The following is a 19,616-nucleotide window of genomic DNA, read 5'->3' as shown; positions in this document are numbered from 1 at the left end:
GCAGAATAACTGACACTGCATCTCATTTTCAGTGAAAGTTTTATGATATAACCAGAGTGAAAATCAAAGAAAAAGAATTTGTCTCAATGTGTGACCAGGGGCAGATGAGTTTAATGGGCTAGAGTTCATTTTTAAGCTGTATTAATGCACCACATGGATGGTTTTAACTATCAATGCTCTTCTCACTCCTCGAGAGTATTTTTAATTTTTTGCTACTTAAACCATGTAAACTTTGTTCAGCACCTTCACCCATGTCCTACACTAACATCCAGGTAGAACTTACTGCAAAATATTTCAACTGTAAAACTACAGAACAGAGCCCCTTTCCCTTCTCTGCAAGTAGCTGAGACCCCTATGTCCTCCACAACAAAGCATACGCAACAGTGTGACTAATCACGTCAGAGTTTCCCCCAAAGAAATATTTCCTGGTAGGGAGAAATAAAACATACATATAAATGAATAGTAAATTCTTTCCGTTTTTGTTAGTGTCGAGGGATGGCTTGCGGCAGCTCTGCCCTGATTTCTTCTTATCTTTTTTATTTTCTGTGGAGTGCAAAAGATTGGTAACATTGCCATCAACATTTGACAGCCTCTATGCTTGGTTGACCAGAGATTAAAAGAGGATCAGGCCAAGCTTCTTCACACTGCAACAAAATCCGCAGCACATTAGCATTCTGACTGCAAAATTTAAGAGAAAAGGTTAATATAAAGCTCAGAGTTGAAATAGCAAAGAATATTAGAAGTGACATGTTGGCCATAAGCTCTGCTTTAGGCTCTGGAAAAAAAAAATAGAACAAGGTTAGTTCTAACCTTGAAATTAACCTTTTTCTATTTTTTTCTTCAGCCAGAAGACCACCTACAGGCCAAGATGTCACCTCTAGTTTTTTGTGTGTATTTCAAACATATACTTTGACCCCATTTTTGTGGTTTAGTCTTTGGATTTATCCAATATAAAGTGGCCACTGTGCTGATTAGACTGTTTTACTGGAACTATAGGAAAGATTAAACATTATTTGTGGTAGAATTCTTGCTCTGTTTCAGCTGAACCAAATGCAGTTGTCTGATATTCACCATCCTGTTTTTTTTGTGACCCTACTATTTTTTTTTTTTTCTGGCTATTTGTTCCATGTCATTTGCAGTAATCTGAGTTCATTTGTTCAGCTTTTGGCATACGATCCTAATATAGTCAGCTGCTGCAATGAATATGTGGAATTTCTGCAATCTGACTAAATATCAATAGGCTATTGAACTTTTATATTATGCATACTTGTAATCAAGTCAACTGCTTGAGAATTTGCACATCTATGCATTTAGATGTGGAAAAAATAGTCTGTTCATGTGATTAAAGTCTATATCCTAATACTTATGCATAAAAGGACCAAATTAAGGTTTTGCAGACAAGTTTAATTCCAGTACTTCCTCTTTGTTTCGTGCTTGACTTTGCAACCTGAATACCATTTGTTATAATGTCATTTTTAAAAAATTTATAATATCCACAGAAAACTGAGATAAAGAATAGTCAGTGGTCACAGTTGATGTATTCTTCATTAATAAGGCACATATGCTATTAAAATAGCAGAGGGAAGTAACGGAGGGGAAGCAAAAGCTACTGAGTTCTCTCTATTAGCATGAGCTTTGTGTCAGGACAGGAACTCTGAAGGGCCAACAGAGGGGCCTGAAGGAGAGGAGGAGGCAGCACCAGGAGGTGTTGAGAGTCTACAGTTAGAGGAAAGTGGGGTCTGAAGAGGCCTGAGTCTGGGTAGAGAAACAGGTAAAGGCAGAGAGAAAATAGCATCGGTCAAAAGGTTACCTAGGTCAGTTGTATTCTAATTCATGCTCTGGTATTGGTCTTCTGTGTTACTTTTCGTGGTTGCTCTTCATTTGATTTTAATTGTGAGCCACTGAGGACAAGGACTGTTTCATGCAGTGTGTTTTGTGCCTTGGAACATCACGACAAAATCATGTCTAAGATCAGAATGGTAATTGTGTGGCAATTGAGCCATTTCAAAAAGAAATTTCAAGTTGCAGAAATGGTAAGAAAAATAAAAGAAAAGAGAAGTTGAAGGGACTTGGCTTTTGAATATATATCATTGGTTGCTAACACCATCCTGGCAGTTACTTGGATGTTTTTTCACCAACAGGTTTTTGCAGTGTTTGCTGAATGCTTCTGGACCAGGAGCTTACAAAAGGAAAAGACAAGTCATTAATTGTTTATGTTCTCATCTCTCTCGTTCTAAGGATGGAAGATCAGACAAAGTACACTGACCAAAATAGAGAATAGAGCTCTACTTCTCCCTCTGATTTCTCTTGGATGTGAAGGGATAGCCTGTAATGTTGGCAGTTCACAGCGTTTCATGATGTGCTGTGGATTTTTTTTGATGGGTGTGTCTAATGTCTAATTCAACTGTAATGACCAGTGTGGTAGCACGATCCACGTGAAAAACTTATTTTGCATACTTACTTTATATTAACCATAGCATAAGTAATTGTTAAAACAAATGCATCACTACTGAATATGTCATAAGTTTCTAGCCTAGAGAAGAAACTTCCTAAACTTCTCCTGTCATTCCTGTCCCCACTTACACTTCTCAATTCTGTCAGTCTACTAAACCTCGTGGAAAAGGAAGGTTATTGTTGTCATTATTGCCTCTTTGCCTCTCTTCATATATTCATGGCTTGTCTGAGTTTTCTCCACCTTCCATACCTTCTCTAAAATACCAGCCAGTTCTTTCTTTTAAAATGCCCTGGATGTTTTCCGGTGTCATAGCTCCTATGTGTCTACCTCCCCAGTTCCTAAAATCTACTCTCCTCCAACCTTGATTAATCCACTGCTGGTGTCTGGAAAAGAAGATAGTTTTAAGTGTTCAGTAAAATCATGATCCAGGATGACTGCCTATTGCATGCCTTCTTGTCATGAACCTCCTGTTTCCTTCATGAAGGCCCAACTGAAAAAGCATCAACTAAGGGCTGTCAATAACCAAACTCCTATCTGAGCAGAATATGCAGGGATCCCACGTATCGCCAGCCTGTGGTACTGCAGCTCTACAGGCACCTACCAGTTCGGGTGGAAAGTCAAAACCAGGGTAACTTATCAGAAATAAGCCATTTTTACCAGCTACAACATCATTTGACTTGACTAGCATTAGCATCTATTAGTGGTTACTTGCATCATCTGTTCTACTGTTTCCTTCCTTTCAGGGTGATAGCCTCTATTTAAAATACTTGAGTTCAGGAAGGTGTGATCTGTCCCTCTCTAGTGTCTGACACACTCGGGCTCTTCCCCTTATTTCATGCTCTACTTTGTTTTCTAATTCAGCTCTGCAATGAGGAGCCACTTCCTCCTTGTGATAGAGAAGCAGTAATGATAATTGTCTTTTGCAAAGCAATTCAAGGTAACTAATCAGAATAATGATAGCAGCAGCTGTGACTTCTAATGAAGTTAGAAACTGTCAACCTGATGGTAATCATTGTCTTAAAAAAAATCTTTCTGATAAATTATCATAATCAGTGCACAATGGGCCCTACCTTCTTTGCCACTTTTGGGGAGATGCATAGGAATTCACTCATCCTCTGGTTGTTGTATCAAAGGGCTTATATTTAATAACTGTACAATTGTGCTTGCTGTCTGAAGCCTCTGCACTAAAATACCGTCCATGAAGATCTGGACCACGTGTTCTGCCAAATGCACTGTGCTAGATAGTTTCAACAACTCTCACCCTTAGAGACTCCCAGGAAATAATGCAATACTTTCAGCCTAATTACTTCAAACACCATGAGGATCTAACTAATTTAGGGCACACATGAAAGGAGACAAAGGAACAGTTTCTTTAACTGGAATAACTAACAGGTGAGGTGGGATGAAAACAGGTAGACTGAAAAAAAGTTACAAAACTTGGAAAGCTGTATGTATTTGCATTATGGCTTTTAAAGTAATATGATGTTGATAGTATCAAAGGGTTGATAGTATCTACATATTGAAGTTGATTGTATTAAAGAAAAAGTGTCCCCAAAACTGTAAGAGTCCTATTTTGAGCTTAGATCTTGGACCATGTGTTAACTTTGGTATACTTTAAGAGCTGTCCCCATGTGCTACCAGTCAGCTTTCCTGTGCCTCACAAGAACCGCAGAGGTCATGTGAAATGTGACCTAGTTGCAGTTCAGAAATGGTAATGGTGATTTCTCCCAAACACTGGAACAGACACTGGGACCTCAGCAAGAATCCCAAACACTGTAGTCTCAGAATAAAATACTTCACCAGCAAAGCTGCACTGAAAGTTTTCCCAGGGTCATCAGACCACTGCTGAGAACTCTTGCTATTTCTCTTTCTGTCCTTTGCTATCATCCCTGGCAGCCCTAGTTGTATGGAGCCTGGTTCTGTTGGTGTCAAGGAAGTGGAAATTCTATTTTTTATTTTTTTTTAACATACGTTGCTAGATGTCTTTAGCTTGGAGCCCAGTTTGCCATAAAAATACTTCATCCATGGGTTATGAACTGACTGCTGACCTTCTGAATGATGCAGCACAGGATTCTCTTGTAAACACATACACAGATAGGCATGTGTTTGCTTATTGGAGGCTCAAGTTTGTGCATTGCCTTGTGATGATGAATTTTATTTGAAACCCTAAATGAGGCTGTTTCCAGTGTAAACAATCTGTCTTTAGCTGGAGGTACATACAAAGATGCTTTGAGGAAGTTCTTACTGCCTACTGCTCTTGCAATATCGTGCTGAGAATATTTTGTTCTGTTCCCAACAGATTTTACCATTATTTCTGTAAATATTTGCTCTAAGGAAGAGCAAACAAAGTTCTGGAAGACTGTAAGAACATTATTCAAAATCATGGTTAATATTCAAGGAATGTCCTCTTGAGGCACTATCAACTCTCTCCCTGGGTTCTTTTTCTTTTTACCAAAATTATGTGTGAATCTGAATTCTAATTCTGTCTCTGTATTGAAAAACATAAGTGTACAAATCTCTGTAAGCACGTCTCTATTTTTTGTATGGCAGCTCAAAGGACTAAATGCTGTTAGCTGTCATACGTAAACAGAAGAAAGTACTTTTCCTTGAAAAGTGTACAACTTTCATCATTGAAGATAAACAGTAAGCAAGAGATGGTGATCTCCATTTTCAAACTGAGGAAAGAGAAGCAGCTTGTCCATTGTTACACTAGTAATCTGGCAGACGTGGGAGCCAAAATTCAGTCTTATGTCCTCCAATGGTCATGTGTTTGCATTAGGATACTTTTTTTTTCTGTAGCTGGCACATTGTATAAGTGAAAAAATATTCTAATTCATTCTGTTCAGCTACTCCGAAACACTGCATTGATCACAATAATCTATAACTTTAAAAATTTTCTTTGATTTTTACTTAGCTTTAACTTCTTTTTGAAATACCACGAATAGGCTTATAAGCACAAATCTGTTTTCAAAATGAGAATAAATTAAGTAATTGTTATTCTGTAATTTAAATTGAAATTTAACCATAAAGCAAAAATAGGTCTCTGGGTTATAACACGAAAGAACATCAGTACTTGAATTTCGAGATCCTGAACTAGGCAGTCTCCAACATGCACATCTTGGAAGTTAGATTCTAATAATTTTCAAAATATTGACTTGTTAGGGCTGCGACTTTTAAAGACCATGCTTTCAAACTTCTTTAATTGCAATTACTGTGGTTAGAAATTCATTTCAAGTCTTTAATGAAAGCTGAAATTCCCGTGTAATCACTTAGCTTCAGTAGCGGAGCTTTAGGAATTATACCATAAATGCAAAATTCATGATATACCATGAAGTCTAGTAAGGCTTGGGAATTAATCAGATCACTGATAGATCGAGATCGCTGATAAATCGATTTCTAGTGCTTAATCTTATCTTTGTTTATCTCTTTGCTGGGAGAAGCTCACCTCAATGGCAGGGCAGAAGAAACTTCATTGCTGTCTGAGGAACTATTTCTACTTATGTGAAACCTAATGCAATGCTCGGCTCCCTCCTGACTTTCTCTTTGAAACAGGTTGAGCTCCATCTAAGTTCACTGCAATATGTCCTTTTTAGGTCTGTATGTGAATTCTTTCTGTCCATTATGCAACTGCTCCTGTCTAGGCAGTTGTAAAGCCCTGCTGGGGAGCAGTAGGAAGAAGGATTTGGGTGGCATAAATGGGCCTCTCTACCACTAACATCTGTGATTCTCGTTTTATCGTCTTCTCTCTCCAATACATATAGCAGCTTCCTTATTATAGCACTGCCGTTAGGATGAAGGTTAAGTATTCTGACATCTTCCCAAGTCTAGCGAATAGATTTAATAACTAGACAATGGATTTTTTTTTTATTCCTGCCCACCCACATCCCCTTCACTGACTGTTGCTTGTGATTCTATTATTATCTGGCATATACTAACAATGTTCTTCCTTTCAAAGGATTTTGAAGCATGCAGCAAAATATCAGAAATAATTCAAATGAATATGCGAAAGGCCGAAAGAAAGGACAATGGACCTTATGTTCATTTCACCATATAAACAATCCCCAAATGCCTTATGTATTAACATACCATTCTCTAGTAACGTAACAACTTTATATGTCCATATTCAAAGCTAGAATTATTCTCTTCTTTGCTGTTATTCCTACACAGAGATTAAATTGAGATGAGTAAGTGCTGTGGGTAAGTAAGTACTGTGCTAGTGAATTCAAAAGTTTTTGAATATCTGCTATGTGAATTCCACTGATTTGACTTTTCATCTACTTACAGTGCTTATTTGAATATTTTCTAACTCAGATTTCCAGACTAGTAAAAAGAATATACCGTGTGTACTACATACATATTAAACATCAATATCTGTGATGCACATTTTATTTGAGAAGGTAATATTCCGTAAGGCTTTCCAAAATATCACAGATGAAAGCAACCACATAAACTCTACTTAATATCGTTTCAGTTGATTACAAGTGGCTGTGCTTTATAACATAGTTTATGCATTGGAGCAAAGGGGCAGACTTTTATGGGTCTACGTGTTGCTCTTGTCCTCCGTGGTGTCACCTAGTCATCAACAATGTAATCTCTGGAATTGAATCGATACAGGGAAGTTGTGCCCTCAGTCATGTCTGGTATGTAATTCCTCCACGTGTCAGAGGAAAATTAAGTAAACTCTGAAAGTAGGAGTATTTCTTGTTTTGAATACTGCTATAGCTAAAAATATCATGCAATATAACTCACAAATAGGAAAATACAAAAATTAATTTTAAAAATCTGCATTCTCCCTCCATTGTACAGACAGTCTAAGCCAGCTAAAATATTAAATACAAAGCGTAAAGATTTTCTGAATCAAGTTTTATCCTTATTTTAAGTTTACAAAACTCTTTTCTGATTCCACAGACCTAAAACTAGGATTTTAGGATGGAAATTATGGGAAGGACCAGGGGTCAAAAGAAAAATTTACCTTCAACCCTCAAACACCTGACTTATACATGTATCTTTTGCATCATTTTCAGCAAGCTGACTTGAAATTAAGAATTACAGTATGTGGAGCAAATAAATCCAAACATGCAAAAAAAAAAAAATTATATTCTATATGCACAAGAAAGAGACTATTGTGACTGAAATGAAATGAAAGACCCTCCTGCACAACAAAAGGGCTGCTAAGTGATGCTCTTAACTTTTAACCACTGTTTCTAGAGCCTAAGTTTTCTTTGACTGAGCCTGTCTGAAGGACAGAGGATTGTGTTGTGCTTCTCAGTCTGCTTGTGTATGTCCTTCTCTTCTGTTGAGTCTAAAAGAGGAACTTTTCTCCATCCTGACATAAACTTTTGTCTGAAAGAGCTCTCTGAATGAGCTTCCTGAACTTGTGACCAGTTACTAGATGCGAGTAAACAAATTTAATTGATTTCCTAACCATTTGTACATTGACATTTCAGTAGAAGTCAAATAATCTTTTGAGTTTGAGTTATTCTAGGATAGGTACCATCAAAAGAGATGCTTCTCTGACAGTGAAAATGCTAGCAGACTGCTAATGTGGTCTGTTCTTTGTTTATATCAACAAGCTTAAAAGGGATATACCATTATCAGGAGTTATTGATCAGTAGAATGGAAGGCCCTGATTAAATTCCCGTGGAATTCATTGGTGGGAGATTTTTGTAAAGCTTAGAGGAAACTTGCACTGAGAAAATTCTTTATGCAAGTTCTGTAGCTTACTTGATCTTACTTCCCAGACGTACATTCAATGTGCTAATTAATCATCATTTCAAAATCTTTTTATCCTTGGCAATTGAAGGATATTACTTTGTATGGGATATGTCATCCCCTAGAAGATGCACTGAATTCATGAAATTGATTGTGGGATGCTTAGGAGTTAATATACAGCAGGTTTAAATGCATGTTCTCTTAAATTGTGCTCAAAAGAGCCTGTGTTGGGAAAAAATCTAGGTCCTTTCCAAGCCTGGATGTTAATTATCTACATGATGCTAGTAAGACTGGATACAGTACCACTGGCAATTCAACATCTGAAGCTGACATTAATGGATTGGCAGAGAGCTGTGGATATACTCTCAGGCTTGTTAGAAAAGGAATGTATTTCAGAGTGGAGGAGCCACTCCAGAGCAGTATGGAGCAGCTAATGGGTAACTGAAAGAAAAACAGTTCTTGATTTGTTTCCATGAATGCAAGAGAAGCACCAGTAAAATCAGAAGGAAGGTTAAGGAGATTCTCCATCCTTCACTGGATGTGGGAGGAAACAGTGACGAAAGATGAGGATAAGGCTTAATGCCTCTGCCTCAATCTTTATTAGGAAGGTCAGCTGTTCTCAGGGTACCCAGCCCCCTGAGTTGGAAGACTGATAGGGAGAAATATGAAGTTCCTACAATGCAATGGGAAACTAGAAGTGACCTACTACATCATCTGAGCATTCAGAAGTCTATGTGGCCAGATGGGATTCATCCAAAGGCACTGAAGGAGCTGGTGGAAGTGCTCACTAAACAACTTTCAATAATTTAGCAGTGGTCCTGGCTAACCGGGGAGGTCCCAGTTGATTGGAGGTTGGTGAACATGACTCCAATCTACAAGAAGGGCAGGAACGAGGATCCAGGGAATTAGAGGACTGTCAGTTTGACCTTGGTACCAGGGTAGGTTATGGAGCAGATCATTCTGAATGTCATCGCATGGCACGTACAGGACAATCCAGTGATCAGATGCAGTCAGTATGGATTTATTAAAGGACAGTCTTTCCTGATTAACCTTATCTCCTTTTATGACAAGGTGACCTTCTTAGTGAGAGAGGCTGAGGATGTTGTTTGCCTGGATTTCAGTAAAGCATTTGACATCATCTCCCATGGAATTCTCTTGGAGAAAATGGCTGTTCATGGCTTAGACAGGTGTGCAGTTGACTGAGTGAAGAACTGGCTGGGTGGCCTGGCTCAAGGCAACATAATGAACAGAGTTCAGTCCAGTTGGGGCTGGTTACCGGTGTCGTTCCTCAGGGGTCACTACTGGGGCCCATTTGGCTTAACATTTTTATCAATGATCTAGATGAGGGGGTTGAGTGCACCCTCAGTACGTGAGCAGACAATACCAAGCTAGGCAGGACTGTTGATCTGGTTGAGGGTAGGACACTTTGCAGAAGAGTCTGGAAAGGCTGGATCGATGGGCCACGTCCAATTGTAAGGCATTCAGCAAGGGTAAGTGCTGGGTGCTGCACTTGAGTCATAACAACCCCATAAAGTGGTATGGGCTTGGGGAAGGGTGGCTGGAAATCTGCCCAGCAGAACAGGACCTGGGAGTGCTGGTTGACAGTCAGCTACACGTGAGCCATCAGTCTGCCCAGGTGGCCAAGAAAGCCAATGGCGTCCTGGCCTGCATCAGCAATAGTGTGGCCAGCAGGGCTAGGGAAGTGATTGTCCCTCTGTACTCAACAGGTTTGTGCCCCTCACTACAAGAAAGATACTGAGTTGCTTGAGTGTGTGTGGAAAAGAGCAGCGGAGCTGGTGAAGGGCTTAGAAAAACAATTGTTATGAGGAGCGGCTGAGGTGGAACTGGGGTTGCTTGGCCAGCAGAAGAGGAAGCTGTGGGGAGACCTCATCACTCTCTACAACTACCTGACTACCTGAAAGGAGGCTGCAGTGAGGAGGGGTTAGCTCTCTCTTTTGAGGTGACAAGTAATAGAACATGAGGAAACAGTCTCAAGTTGCACCAGGGGAGGTTTAGATTGAATTTTAGGAAGAGTTTCTTCGTGGAAGGGGTGGTTAGGTATTGGAACAGGCTGCCTATGGGGGAAGTGCTGTAGTCCCCATCCTCTGTGATGTTTAAGAGATGTGTAAGCATGTCAGTAAGGAACGTGGTTTAGTGATGGAACTTGGTGATCTTGAAGGTCTTTTCCAACATAGATGACTCTATGATTCTAAGCCCATTCACTGAGTGCCTCTTAATTTTTTTTTGCTTATTTTTCTAAGTCTATAAACATTAATGTAAGTTATTCTCTCTCTCTTCTTCCATTTGTATGTATGTAGGGACTGAACCTCTGTTTTTGAAGGAGAAACTCTGATGAATTTTCTGCAGCCAGAGGCATTTTCAGGGCAAATTTTCCATGGTATAATCAGAAAAGTTGCGGACACCGGGCTTTGCAGTATTGTATTCAGACCCAGCATAGCCTATTTTATTTTCATTTGCTGTTTTTGATATGTTATCTTCTGGAGATAACTTAGCATTTTGCTATTTCTTATCATGACAGTGAGTAGTGTATTCCAATCTTCCAGAGACTTTAAAGGGTTGTAGTTGTTCAGCAGCTGTCTAGGGTAATCACTTAAAACACTATTTCTCATGTCTGTATGTGACCCATACTCTTTTGTGGCTTTATGCCTTGTAACTTCAACCTAGACTGCAGCATAATAGCAATTCCTCTTTGTTTTTATAGCTTTGTTGAAGGTATGTACCTCCTCCCCCTTCTTTTCGCAGAACTCAGCAAAATCTGCTTTCCATCTTTCCATTCTTCTTTGTCATGCTTTCGCTTAACCAAAAATTTTTGTAAGGCCATCCTCTTTTTAAATAATTCTGAAACAACCCTATAAAAAGAAATTAATTCACTTGGATTTGTATCTAATAATGATATTAAAACCTTTCTGCTGTGGTGGGCTTTTGGTTCTAATTTTCACTTTTATTAGAAGACCTAACCTAAACATACAAGGCATTGTCTCTCCTGAGATAGCAACTCAGCGTGATTGCAAATGAAAATAAACTCTCCTCGAGAGTTTGTTTCTGTAAAATGTCTCAATATTACATTGTAGAAATATCCCTAGGAAATTATTAAGCTACCATCTTTGGTCACCTTTATGAGCTATTTTATTTAACTATTTCTTTTAAACTTAAGATTTGAAAAAGTCGTTTTTTTCTAAGCATTATCCAGCTGATGCAGATAACCCATTTGTAATTTTTTGAAGGTTTTAAAATGAAAAATTGTATATATCCTGTCCTTCCCCTATCTTCCCTCAAGTATAACCAAACTACATATTTCCAACAGAGTGGAAAGTGTACAAGGGAATAAAACTACAAAAACTACAGTTACAGGAGTTTGGGACTGTTTGCTCAGATTGTGCTTGCAAAGTGGTTTCTGCATTCCGTTCTTTTTTTAACTCCATCACCTGTATTGATCTGAAATCATTCCTTATTATTTGGAATTCATCCTTCAACAAATGGCAGTGTGATTAACAAGAAAACACACACACAAAAAACCCTCAGAGCTATCACTCTCTCCCATGTTTCAATAGTTTCTATAGTTATAGAGGAACTACGTTTGAGAAATTTCTCAAACGTGTTGGAGTAGAATAGTCTCTTATAAAAACACACCAGTAGATACTCTGTAAGTAACAGGCTTTTCCTTTTTACCTTAGTGCACTGCCTTAGGCATGGAAAAATGAGAAGCATGTACCCCAGTTCAGACAAACTTCTCACATAGCTTTTGATTAAATTCTGTCACTTTTTTAGAGAATTTTTAGTCCTGGTGCATGATTTCAGCTGCCAGACTTCATTCTTTAAATTACCTACCAGTTTACTGCAGAATGTCATACCAACATCTTGAATAGGTTTTGAACTACACAAATACCTGTAATGCTCTATTGTAGAATAGTACCACATTCGATACCTCATGCTGTAGCCTTGCTTTAATGCTGTGCTAGTGTAAAGCAAAGGAACTGTTACAAAGTGAATGGAAACTGTTTAATGGTTGGGCTTGATGATCTGGGAGTTCTTTTCCAACCTAAATGATTCTACAGCTCTATGCTTCGATGAAAAGCATTAGGCTTACACTGCCATTATGAGAGCAGAGCCTTGTCCAGCTGAACCACCATTCAAAAGATTATTTTGTTGAGGAAAAAGCAGACAAAATCTGCAAGTCTTAAGAGATATGCAGGGCAAAGTGCTTCTGTCAAATCTGGTGTGAGTTTGAGCACCAAAATGTCCCCAGGTTCATTCCTACACTACCTTCTTGATACACTCCGCTAGTGCTCAAATCCCTTGGCCATCAGTATGATATTATTCAAACTGTGAATGATCTAGCAATGGGTGAAGCTACTTCTCTGGATTTCACTACTGAAATATATTTTGTCTTTGGTGCTAGATCAAAAGAAAATTGTATGGCTACATGAACATCTTGGCTGTTTCAAAATCTTAAGAGATTTTTACACTTGGTGTCTCAGTCTTTTCCAAAAAATCAGGGTTACTCTTTTTCTGCCAGATAGCAGATTTAGCATGTATTTTGCTTGTTGACAGTCTGTTGTAGATAAGAGAACAAAATCTCTTGAGTTGACTCTTTCTAGAATGCATGAGGTTCAGCACAGATAGGGAGCTTTCTTTTGGCTATCGTTGTGCTTCAGCAACTCTCCTTCTAAATTTTTTTTCTGCTTTTGGTTTGTCTCTACACTGCTGCTTGAGGGAAAGGTTTGCTCACAAACATAATCGATGTGTTTTTCATTTGGATGACAGTTTGAGCTATTCTGCAACACTTATAGGATCAAAAGCAGGATGCCGAACAGCTTGACTAAATCAACAGAAAGTATACTGAATAAAATATATTAATCAGCTATACCTGCAATGCAATTTTAAAGCAATAAGCTTTTTTTCTGCATAAGTTTTCCAGTCATCTAGACTGAACAATGCATATGAAGTCTTTTCCTACTTACATTTAAATGAATGCAAAAGGAAAACTCTAACTTAGCGACTAGAAAAATATCCATTTTCATTTTGTTTTTAAGGCCCTTGTATTATATTTTTTTTCTAAAACTGTCATACAATTGAGGCCTGCTGAGAAAAGTGTTTTCTTCTGTATTAATTTCCGATGTCCTGTCTGTGCTGAGCTTTTAAACAAAACAAAGGAAAATATAAGAAAAAAGAAAAATGCCACCATTATCTCAAAGAATTAATGAGATGCATAATGGGACGTGACAGTGTTAAAGGACATCATGGAGTTTTTTGAAGAAAGTATTCAGGTACTGAGGCTAAAGAGGAAATATATTCCTGTTCTCTCACATCACGTATACATAGTAACTTCTTCTCAGACATCTTGCTGTATTACACATTGGCTTATACTTATCTGTCCTAGCTTTGAGCCGTTACATCCAGGAAATTACCAGACTGCAGTGGGCTTCATTACCTCTCAAGTTCCATTAGGTACTAGAGCAAGAGGTGAGATAGCAGTCCCTTGTGGAAGGTGTCAGAAGGTTGAGCACATTTGTTTTTAGAAATCCTTTGGCCCAAATATTACACTGACTTTATTTCACCACCTAAATATTGGGATTCACTTCTATCTAAATAAATATGGTGTGCAATTTATATGTTCTGATCGCATGGAGAGTTATTTGATTATGTTTGAATAAGAATACCTTTCTGTTAATCTAACTTTCAAGTTCTGGCTGTTTGCTGCTGAAGTTCTAGTTCTCTCTGAAGTATGAGTGGTGTGTTTTAGAGAAGGGAACCAGCACTGTTACCTTTCATATCTTTTGCTTAGAGTATCTGAAATTTGTCCTTGGTAAAACAGATAACATAATAGAAACATAAAAGAATTTGTAATAACAACCAAACCGAAGAGGTGACAGAAATCTGAACATGCATGTGCTTCTAGTTTAACACCAAAGCACCCTCATGGCATGAGGGGTAAAAGTGCTGACTTGGTCTGAAATTCAAGCTCAAAATATTGAGTGTAAAAAGGTAGTGGGCTCTGATTTCATTCCCAGAAAGTGTTATTCTAGCATAAATTGACATGTTCAGAAGAAAGATTTGATTGGTATATTGAATTTTCATTTTCTATCTGCCAAACACCAATGTGGAAAACTAATGATGAGGAAAACTGTCCACCACACTTTCCCATTAGCAGCCAGCATCATGTTTCAGGTCTTTGGAAAGACTGTTTGTTTGTAACTTGTGTATCAGCGCAATGTACTAACCCAACAGCAGCTGTATGTACCTTATTGGGCCTGTTTCGTTGTTGTGCTATGCCTTCTGCATGCACTGGTACAAGTTATGATAATGTGATGCCAGTGTTTTTTCAGAGACAAATAGCTGCAGAAAATGCCAAGAAATAAAAAAAAAATAAAATCATTTAGTCATCAGTTCTCACTTACAGATGCAGTCACCTAGTGACAGAATGTGAAGATAAGTGTGGTGATCATGGTTTTTAACTTCACGGTAGCCACAGATGAGGAAAAACAAACCCGGTTTCTTAATGTTGTTCAGTGTATCTGCTGCTGTATTTTAGCTCCATCTTGATGACACAAGGCTAGGGCCATCTGTGGACACACTTGAGGGTAAGAGTTTTCTGAATTTGCTTTAATTTGTTTTAGGAAGGAGTATAATCCAGTTTAAATAGATACCTCCTGAGCGAATGTTCTACACAGAGTAGGTTTCAGCTTGGATGGACATTTCTTTGCTCATCTGGCCTTCCTTCCTTCCTGTCAATTCCTGCAAATGTATCTGTAACTTGCTGTGTCTCGGTAGTGATTCCCAAAATGAGGAGAATTAGAGAATTACATTGCTAGTGGCAAATTGAGATACAAATGCCTTTGGGCACAGAAATAATCTGCCAAAACCAAGTTAAGAGTCTGTCTTAGAGTTTAATGAGACTTGACTAGGAAAATGTCATTTTTGATACTTTCAAAGTGATTCTGTGCATGTGAAAGCCCTGAAAATTGGTTCCTCCAGGACTATATTGGACAATAAAGCGCATATAAGAGAGATGCTGAGATGCTGAGCTTGAGGGAGATCTGGACGCTACACTTAGTTCTGGTCCATTCATTTTTGAAAAACAAATAAAAATGCAGTTCAAACGTGTGGCTCTTTTTCTGAAGTCAGTTTGCCTCACAGTCAGGCCATAATCCATCGGTCTAACCACCGACTACATCTGCGTTCCTAAGAGTTCATCCTGGGAGAACACATTCGTTCAGCTCCCTGAAGCAGCTGATGTCCAGCTTCAGGAAAAAAAAAACCTTTTCCTCATCTCCAAACCAACAGAGCAGACTGATAGTCCTAATCTGGAGGGCTGGTTGCCCCCTGCCAGAGGTGATAGTTTTCCTCTTTCTGATTGCGGCATTATAGTACTGTGTGTGATGACCACCTTACTGCTACCCTGTACTTTGCAAATTGCTTTATTATAATTGCCAGAAGTAGGTGGGAAGACAGCAACAGTGGATACAGTGCTGATTACAAACTCCTACAAGCTCTGGCATTGAATATATTTTGGAGCCCAAAGCAGCTACAAGAGCCTGTCTTTCCTGAACCACCTAAGGCAGAGCTTGCCAACACAGGCAAGGCAGGCTTGGAGGCAGACGCAAACACTCTGATGTAACTGGAGTCTGAGTTGCTGCTGTTAGCATGGCGTCAAGCCAAGCTCATTAGACTTGCCAAGCGTCAGGCTTATTAGCTCCAGCCCTGTACTGTGCTAATGCAATTGCACCACTTTTAGGTGTAAGTTACTTCTGGCATCCTGTGGCTCCGCGCAGAAGTGGCGCGTTGGACTCCTCACAAAAGGCAGGGTAGGTACACCAGGAGAGGAGTTTCTGCCTAGGTAAGGAGCAGAAGTTTGGGAGAGAAGGGCTTTGACTTGGGCAGTCTCATGCAGAATCGCTGCATGTTCTGGAGGCCTCAGCAGCTGCTGGGCAGATTTCAGCACCAACAACCGTAGCAGAGCAGCCCAAGACACAAAAGGCAAAGCTAACTTATTTGGTTACTTTTGGAGATGAACATGCCAAGCTCATGCAGATCTGCTCTTTGCCTTGATCTCGAATACTTTTTTCTTTTCAACACTTTGCCCATATTCAAGCTTATGGTGAGTTATGGGTATTTTGTTTTAACTATGAATTGAAGCACATTACGCAGCCATTAACATCCAGAGCTTCATCTTAAACACTAGGAAAGTACTAAATTAAATTGTCCTCATCTTTGATTGAGTTTAATGTTTTTAGTCTATCAGTGTTTCACAGACAACCCAAATGTCACATTCAGGCATGATTTACATATTCATGTAATAATTTGTATTCAGAAGCATTGTTAATGTTTTCTGGACAGTTTTTCATACTAATAAGTGTTTAACTCAAGAGACTATGCAGGTAGTCTGAAAAATGAAAGCTACCATAATTTTAGCAAAATATTACTGGAGTCCAAAATAAATGAGCTCTGAGTAGTTGCATGTCTTTGCTTTATCAAACAAGCTGCTTGCACAGCAATGAAATATACTTTTACAAGAAAATAATTAGAAATGACCTTATTTCTCAGAGGCATGTTTTTTTTTTCTGCTTCTTGACTGTAGATCAAATAGATGTTGGACAGTTATTTTCAAGTAATAGCATGGTTCAAATTTAAGTTTGATTTATACTAGTATTATTCTTGCATTAAAAGTGTGCTCTTGTGCTCCTCTACTGAATTAAATTTTGATTTTCATTTTATATAGTTGTCAGTCAATAAACATGATTGGTAGCAAATAGACTCTCTTTCTTGTCTTTGTAGTAAATAGACTTTTTTCCTCATTTTTGTATGTTAAAAAGTGAGTAGAGTGCTCAGCTGGTAATCCAAGAGCCTGAAGTCCCATCTCTCCTCCATGGAGGCTGTGAATTGTCAAGTACTAATGGATACTGCTCGGTATTATCCTGCTAACCAGCCCGTGCAGCCTGCTGGCTGCATCTTCCAGAACCCCAGTGGGTTTACAGGGCATTTCTGGCCAGAGTTGACTGCAGGGTCACTTACTTACTCTTGCAGTCTTACTCCTGTTAACCTCCCACTGTGCAACTGTCTCAGTCAAAACCCACAGCCTCAACTCTGAAAATTTAGTAGTTCACCCATGTGTCTAATCTGTCTAGTCTTACACTGAGCCACACTCAGAATTGTGTTCCACAGCGACAGGTCTGCAAACAGAAGAAAGTTTTTGCATGGCCTCTCTACGGCTTTCTACTACATACTTATAAAACTCCACAGTAATGTGGAAACACTAGTGCAAAACTGCATGTGTCACACATCACAGATGGGCTCATTAGCAAAGCCTAGAGCTAGAACAAACAGCTCTACAATTTAAGAACTATTGTTCATAAAACATGAGGCTAACTGATTGTGTTCTCCTATTTTAAGTTACATGAAGATGCTTCTGCAGGGACCTGTTCCTATTTTTCAGAAGTGTTCATGCACCTTCATTCATAATACATTCATTTATACTGCCTCTGATGATGAGCTGAAGTGTTACAGCCTACATGAGCTGGTCTCATCTGTTCAGTAAAATCTACTGAGCAGTGTGTGAGCCCAGCACATGAAGATAAAATATATATATATATATATATATTTTACCGGAGTAAAGAGGTTCTGTAAATATTTTTGCAGAGTAGCAATAATTCCAGCTAGAATACTGGGATGAGCATGACTCATGATGAGATGAGACGACTTTCTAATATGTCCTTGGTGCATGATTTCTAGTTTCTGAGTAACTCTTCAAATTAGATAGGTGCAAACACGAGGCAAAATCAGCTATTTTGTACCGATTCTGTTTTGAATTCAACTCCATCCTCAGCCTTCAGGAACAAAATAACTCCAGACCCAAGCCCATAAACTAATGGGTGTTTTTCCTTATGTTTCATAAGGGATTTGTGGTTTTACAACTATCATTTCACAAATAGTAGCTCTTAATTGCATCATTTTTTTTCCTAAAAGTTGGGGAGGGAGGACACAGAAAGGAGAAGCATCTCCTTTGGAAGACTAGGAAAGGAAGACTAAGAAAATATCTAGGAAAGTTCAGATGAGTGCTACAGTGCTGCTCGGGAATTGGTGCATTCCTTAGTGAAGAATGCACTGGCTACATTTTCTTTCCCTCTTTGCCAATGTGTGTTCAAGGCCCATCCTTGCCCGGTTGCTCCAGGTGGAGCAGTGCCAGATGGAGAGTTATGCCACACCTGGAACGGACAGGCAGCAGGGACTGAGTCAGGGATGCTTCGCAAATCACAGGAGTGTACACATTGGTCTCTTGCAGAGTCCAGCACACACCAGGCTGTCACTTTGCCACCATGGGCAATCCTCACTTTGGGCTGTATGTCAAAAGGCCTTGGAGGAGTGAGGGGAGGAAAAATAGCATTGCAAAGGACCTTGGTGGTGAAGATAATGTGCTGTACTGTGGTGGAGGAAAAACCCTGGGCTTTCTTGCATTGCCTAAAAATTTTTCTGTACATCCACTTTAGAGAGAAAAGAAGAAAAACAGAACAGTTAAAAACATAAATTTACACTCTGTTGTGACCCTGTCTGAAGGCATCCTTACTGTGCATTGCTATTTTGTGGTTGTATCTCTTGACAGGAACCCTACTCTCTCAGGAGATTTATCATGCAGAACCTGAAGGTCACTGTGAAGTTTTATGGTTTCCTATACTTACACTTTGCACAGTGTGTTTCAGGAGCTGTTTCAGAAACAGAATAAGTATTGCCTAGTATGGAAGTTGAAAAAGAGGTCTATGTGGATCCTTGGGAGTAAGCAGCTTATTCCCAAACTCATTCAACTGACTGATGGAGAGTATGGGAATTGTTTTACCTGTCTGATGGAGCATGAGTCTTTTTGTATTTATTTGGTTGTGGCTAGCAAGTAATTCCTACTATGGCTAATGGTTAAACGTAAAGGAACGGAATACTACAGAAAAGCTAAAGGCCCTTGTTCACTGTTGTTCACTACAGAGGTGCTTTCAGAGGTTCTCAGACTCAAGTCTTCCCTTGCAAGGTTTGTAGGGAAATTCCTTGTCTAAGGAGTAATCTCAAACTAAGTGTTCATAGAAGAGTCACTGGTAAATTAGATTAGGCTGGAATTGCTAAAATGGCTTTACAGATTGCATGATGTTGCCGAGTATCACAGAAGACTGGGAAATGTCAATTGGGACATAAGATGGGTGCCCTCCTTAGAAAATCCAAAGACCTTTTCCCTACAACACAGAGCTCTGCAGTGGTTTTTGCTGCTGTGGAGCTCTGAGCAGTTGGGCATGTCTCCTTTTGGGTTCACAAACGGACTTGACAAATTCATAGAGAAAAGTTGCTGAGTGGCTGTGGAATGAACTGGTTTCAGGCACCCTTCAGTTCAGTATCCACCAAACTGATTTTAGGTGTCTGTCCTAAACAGACACAGGATTAAAGGGATCTTTGG

At 39.1% G+C, this 19,616-nt stretch overlaps 1 long non-coding RNA gene across 2 annotated transcripts in view; it reads left to right on the top strand.

The window, feature by feature from the left end:
* The window catches only part of LOC121075317, a 54,649-nt gene that overhangs the window by 22,796 nt on the left and 12,237 nt on the right, over positions 1-19,616 (top strand). The gene's annotated exons all lie outside the window — the stretch shown is intronic.

This window comes from Cygnus olor, chromosome 10 (assembly GCF_009769625.2).
Source record: "Cygnus olor isolate bCygOlo1 chromosome 10, bCygOlo1.pri.v2, whole genome shotgun sequence".
Lineage (NCBI taxonomy): Eukaryota > Metazoa > Chordata > Aves > Anseriformes > Anatidae > Cygnus > Cygnus olor.
The sequence above is the reverse complement of the archived record's forward strand: the minus strand, read 5'-3'. Positions and strand labels throughout refer to the sequence as shown.